The sequence below is a fragment of the Cervus elaphus genome, chromosome 32 (assembly GCF_910594005.1).
Source record: "Cervus elaphus chromosome 32, mCerEla1.1, whole genome shotgun sequence".
In the NCBI taxonomy this organism is placed as follows: domain Eukaryota; kingdom Metazoa; phylum Chordata; class Mammalia; order Artiodactyla; family Cervidae; genus Cervus; species Cervus elaphus.
Window position 1 is genome coordinate 9647296 of NC_057846.1, and position 6539 is coordinate 9653834.

Genomic DNA, 6539 nt, shown 5'->3' on the forward strand with positions numbered 1-6539 from the left:
GCAAATTTTTTTAACAATTCTTAAATAAATTTTAATAAAATTTCTGAGTTTATATTGAAAAGTGAAGTGAAGTGAAAGTCACTCAGTCATGTCCAACTCTTTGCGACCCCATGGACTTCTCCAGTCCATGGAATTCTCCAGGTCAGAATACTGGGATGGGTAGCCATTCCCTTCTCCAGGGGATCTTCCTGACCCAGGGATTAAACCCAGGCCTCCCACATTTACAGGCAGATTCTTTACCAGCTGAGCCACCAGGGAAGCCCAAGAATACTGACATGGGTAGCCTATCACTTCTCCATCGGATATTCCTGACCCAGAAATTGAACCATGGTCTCCTTCATTGCAGGCAGATTCTTTACCAACTGAGCTACTAGGGAAGTCCCCCCACCCCCACCAAAAAAAAATAAATGGGCATGTCTGGAATTATATTGAAAAGAGCAGTACATATTTAGAATAAATACAATGGGAGAAACATTCTTCATTGAAAGCTGCATGGATATTATTATTTTATGTTAGGCAAATTTCTTTTTAAATAGTTATTTTTCTTCTTTTTCTCTATAACATGGGTAAAAGAAGTAGTGCTATATAGATCATCAGCTAAGTAATCACTGCTTATTGAGTTCTTTCTGTTATAAAAGTGAGGGAAAAAAAAAAAAAAAGGAGAGTCATTCAGTCATGTACAACTATTTGGTACCCCATGGACTCACCAGGCTTCTCTGTCCTGATCCTCCTGATCCTTCTCTGATCCTCCAGGCAAGAATACTGGAGTGGGTAACCATTCCCTCCAGAGGATCTTCCCAATCCAGGAATTCAACCTGTGTCTCCTACATTACAGGCAGAGTCTTTACCAAATGAGTCATAGGGAAGCCCACTTTCTTCTATACTGCCCCTCTAATTGCCACTAACTTTCACCTGATGAAGGTGATAGGTTTCCCCCAAAAAAGGCATATCATAAACACACACATCAAATATAAGACACAATTCACTTTGAGAAATGTTAAAATGTTACTCAGATTCAACAGTCATTTACAAGTATTAGATTGGTTGTTTTGGTTACTTCCCTCATGGAAAGGTAAGTGCAAGATCTCATTAGGTGAAAATCGCACCCCTCATTAACATACAGATGAAAAAATGAGCAGGCTTAAATTCTTCTATTTTTCTCATAGTACAAAAATTTATAACTGTACCATGGGGGGTATCATACTGGAAAAAGCAATAGATCATAGATCACAGACAGAGCCTCAAGGTAAGTATGGTTGTCAAGAGCAAAAATCTCATTAGTCCCCAAGGCCATTTCTGTCTACTTCTGAGTTTTTCTTGCCGAATCATGTAGGATATTGCATTCTGTTTTTGAAAAGAAAGATCATGGCTGTAAAGTACTGAGGTAAATGATCTTAAATGTTCATTGCTTGCACTGCCTCATTTCCATGCAGTAAAAGTTAAATGGAGATTTTAAATATTAGGAGTCTTGATTGATGATTGAATAAATACAAACATTAAAGACACAAACCAGAAACAAAGAATGTTTGCTTATTATGACCATAACTATAATCTTAGGAATTTAGGAAAACCAAGTGATTGTGGTTTCATAGATTTAAATGACTTGTCTTGCATTTTATCATCCTGGTTAATAAGTTCAAATATCTCAAGTAGATAATGAAATAGTTCAAATGGGCAAGAAAGCAGGAGTGGTTCATTTACAAAGTAAATTACATGTGACCCATGTCCACCCCTAACCTTGTAGCTATTAATGAGTCTTATAACAATGACATACCTGGTTATGTGCTATTGAAGGAAAGTGTAGATTTTTTTAGTATGGCCTTCATGGTCTCCTTTATAATGCACAAAAGGTGAGAAGTGAACTTTGTGATTTCTTACCTACTATCTAAGTTTTATAGGTAATATGATTATTTTATTATCAGTGTGATCTTTTACATGATTTAAGGAAGCTGAATTCTTGTCATAGAGTTTATTCTTATTCTCTGCAAAAGTTAAAATGAGGTAGAGTTACAACAAAATCATTATGGTTTGGGGTCGTGTCTGTCATTTTAAGTAATTGTCTCCTCCCTCAAAATGAAATTTTTGATACTTTATTTTCCCTTAATCACTCCTTCCTTTAATAGTTGATACCACCAATATGTATAAAAATATGCACATACTATTTATATATTATATGCTTATCTGTTTTTATAGAAAATCACTTATTTACTTTTATGTCCCATGAACCAATTTTTGCCCTCAATAGTTGGCTGCAATATAATAATCTAAGTATATCCAGAGATGTGTTAAAAGTTAAGCATGATTTGTTGATGTGAGGGCCTCTGGAGATATGCAAGAGTAGAAAAAATGAACATGTAACACAGGATGAGGGACTAGGTTGAAAATGACCTTGAGGTTAGAGTGGCAGATAGATAGAAACTGGTTCTATAAGGATCTATTTATTCCACACCTTAAATTCACTCCGCTGTGAATAAATATTTCAATTGCTGATGTTTTAGATACCACATAAAATTATACTGAAATCAAAGGATTATAATTTCAAAGGAAAGCAATGTTTAAAGGAATTGAAAGTGACCAATTAATGATAATGATTTCTAGGAAAGATAAAAACTTCAACTATGAAAAGAAAGACAGAAACACATTTGAAAATATGACTGTTTTTATGCAAAGGAACTCTCCTTCCTTTTGTTGTTAGTCACTCAGTCATGTCCAAGCATTTGCGACCCAATGGACTGTAGCCCGCCAGGATCCTCTGTACATGGAATTCTCCAGGCAAGGTTACTGGGGTGGGTTCTCGTTTCCTTTTTCATGGGCTCTTACCCAACCAGGGATCAAACCCATGTCTTCCACATAGCAGGCAGATTCTTTAATGACTTGAGCCACTAGTGAAGCCGAAAGGAACTATGTTTTTAAAGTTAAATATTGAAAACATTAATGCATGCTTACTAGGTGATTTCTCTTTTTAAAGATTTTTTTTTTTTTTGGTGTAGACCATTTCTTAAGTCTTTACTGAATTTCTTATAATATTGTTTGCCAAGAGGCATGTGATATCTTAGATCCCTAACTGGGGATCAAACTCTTATCCTCTGCATTGGAAGGTGAAGTTTTAACCACTGTATTACCAAGGATGTCTGTCAGATTTCTTCTTTATGCCATAAGTATTTACAAGTTTGAGAGGAGTAGGCATCAGATGAAATGATGTGAACAATGGAAAAATGATAAAAGACAAATTCATTTTTATTTCCTTTACATTAGATCTCACTGAAAGCTGAGCAAACACAATGTTAAAGGAAAACTACACAGAGGTGACTGAGTTTATCTTCCTGGGACTGGCAGATCGAGCTGACTTGCAGCCTGTCCTTTTTGTGGTCTCCCTAGTCATCTACCTGATCACAGTCGTCGGCAATGTGGGCATGATTTTGTTAATCAGAACTGACACAAAGCTTCAGACTCCAATGTACTTCTTCCTCAGCCACCTCTCCTTTGTAGATCTCTGTTATGCCACCAATGTCACTCCTCAGATGCTGGTTCATTTCTTATCCAAGAGAAAAACCATTTCCTTCCTTGGCTGCTTTATACAGTTCCACTTTTTCATTGCCCTTGTGATTGCAGATTATTGTATGCTCACAGTGATGGCTTACAATCACTATGTAGCAAACCCTAGTTATATGCCAGCAAGATGTCCCGAGGTGTCTGCCTCCCTCTCATTGCTGATCCTTATATTTATGGCTTTGCAAATGGTCTTGCCCAGACCATCCTGATGCTCCATCTCACCTTCTGTGGACCCAATGAAATCAACCACTTTTACTGTGCAGACCCACCTCTCTCAGTCCTGACCTGCTCTGATACTTATGTCAAAGAGACTGCCATGTTCATGGGGGCTGGTTCCAACCTCACATGTTCTCTCACCATCATCCTCATCTCCTACATTTTCACCTTCCCAGCCATTCTTCGTATTCGCTCTGCAGAAGGGAGATGAAAGTTCTTCTCTACCTGTGGGTCCCATCTGACAGCTGTCAGTGTCTTTTATGGGACGCTGTTCTGCATGTGTCCGAGGCCCTCTTCTGAGACATCTGTTGAAGAGGGTAAAATTCTTGCTGTGCTTTACATCTTTTTGAGTCCTATGCTAAACCCTTTGATCTACAGCCTTCAGAACAAAGTTGTTAAAAAAGCAATGAGGAGAATGGTTCAAGAGAATATATTTGCCAAATAGAGTAGACATTTGGCCACAAGTATGTAATATATCCATATTCTCTGATCAATTAGTTAGCACTTTAAATTAACAAATCACTTTGTCTATGGACTATTCTCTTTCTTTTGCAATTCACCTTATGAAACTTGGAAGAATTTTTTTTAATTGTTAGCTATGACTCAGTGTATTAAAATAATACCACATATAAATTAAAACAGAAGATCAAATAGCATTGGCTTTGTTCTATAAAATTAATTAGGGACAGATTATTCTATCCACATTTCCTATAAGATTACAGATTTTTAACAGACACAGTTACAAAATGATGCTAGAGCAATGGCAATTTGTTAGATTTCCAAAGCTTAATGTTTTCCAATCTCTTTTCCAGAAACTTGTCAACTATGCATGTATTTATCTATTAGCTTGTTTCTTTTGCTTTCTTTTATTCAAATTATATAGGAATGAATATGTTGAGAAATCTCAGGTTATTACTCTAAGCCATACCTTTACATGATAGTACTGATCCAATATACTCCTCACTCAAAAGACTTTGGATGTAAATATTATATAACCTATTGAATATTTTGTTGCTCTTTTTATGTTGTAAACCAACTTACATCCCTAACATAAAACTAGTCTTGTGGTTTCACTTTTTTTGCTATGAACTATTTCAAATGCACAGCCAAAATATTAATTACTATAAAAGCCACCAGTGTCAGTATAACTAACAAGAAATATCTTCATGCAATGCCATGTTTTCATCTTTTTAATTATGTTTATATTGGAGCATAGTTGATTGACAATGTTGTGTTAGTTTCACAGCAAAGTGACTCAGTTATACAAATCCATGTATCTACATTTTTCAAATTGCTTTCCCATTTAAGTTATTTCAGAATATTGACAGCCCTCCCTGAGCTATAAGAACAGGTTTTTTGGTTTTATCAGTCAGTCTGACAGTTCAGTCGCTCTGTCGTGTCCAATTCTTTGTGACCCCATGGACTGCAGTCCGCCAGGCTTCCCTGTCTATCACCAACTTTTGGAGCTTGCTCAAACTCGAATTCATCGAGTCAGTGCTGGCACCCAACCATTTCATCCTCTGTCATCCCCTTCTCCTCCTGCCTTCCATCTTTCCCAGCATCAAGGTCTTTTCCAATGAGTCAGTTGTTTGCATCAGGTGGCCAAAGTTTTGAGCTTCAGCATCAGTTCTTTCAATGACTATTCCAGACTGGTTTTCTTTAGGATTGATTGGTTGGATCTCCTTGCAGTCCAAGTGACTCTCAAAAGTCTTCTCCAACACCACAGTTCAAAAGCACCATTTCTTTGATGCTCAGCTTTCTTTATGGTCTAACTGTCACATCTGTACATGACTACTGGAAAAACCATAGATTTGACTAGATTGACCTTTGTTGGCAAAGTAATATCTCTGCTTTTTAATATGCTGTCTAGGTTTGTCATAGCTTTTCTTCCAAGGAACAAGTGTCTTTTAATTTCATGGCTGTAGTCAACATTTGCAGTGATTTTGGAGCCCAAGAAAATAAAGTCTGTCACTGTTTCCATTGTTTCCCCATCTATATGTTATGAAGTAATGCATATTGCCACCCTGCTTATTTAACTTATATGCAGAGTACATCATGAGAAACGCTGGGCTGGAAGAAGCACAAGCTGGAATCAAGATTGTTGGGAGAAATATCAATAACCTCAGATATGCAGATGGCACCACCCTTATGGCAGAGAGTGAAGAGGAACTAAAAAGCCTCTTGATGAGAGTGAAAGAGGAGAGTGAAAAAGTTGGCTTAAAGCTTAACATTCAGAAAACTAAGCTCATGGCATCTGGTACCATCACCTCATGGGAAATAGATGGGAAGACAGTGGAAACAATGTCAGACTTTATTTTTGGGGGCTTCAAAATCACTGCAGATGATGACTGCAGCCATGAAATTAAAAGACGCTTACTCCTTGGAAGGAAAGTTATGACCAACCTAGATGGCATATTAAAAAAAAGAAACATTACTTTGCCAACAAAGGTCCGTCTGGTCAAGGCTATGGTTTTTCCAGTGGTCATGTATGGATGTGAGAGCTGGACTGTGAAGAAAGCTGAGCAGGAAAGAATTGATGCTTTTGAACTGTAGTGTTGGAGAAGACTCTTGAGAATTCCTTGGACTGCAAGGAGATCCAACCAGTCCATCCTGAAGGAGATCAGTCCTGGGTGTTCATTGGAAGGACTGATGCTGAAGCTGAAACTCCAGTACTTTGGCCACCTCATGCGAAGTGTTGACTCGTTGGAAAAGACCCTGATGCTGGGAGGGATTGGGGGCAGGAGGAGAAGGGGACGACAGAGGATGAGATG

General features: G+C 37.7%; 1 pseudogene; it reads left to right on the forward strand.

Annotated features, from left to right (window-relative positions):
• Positions 1–3281: 3281 nt before the first annotated feature.
• LOC122687745 lies at positions 3282–4213 on the forward strand (annotated as a pseudogene).
• Positions 4214–6539: the final 2326 nt, after the last annotated feature.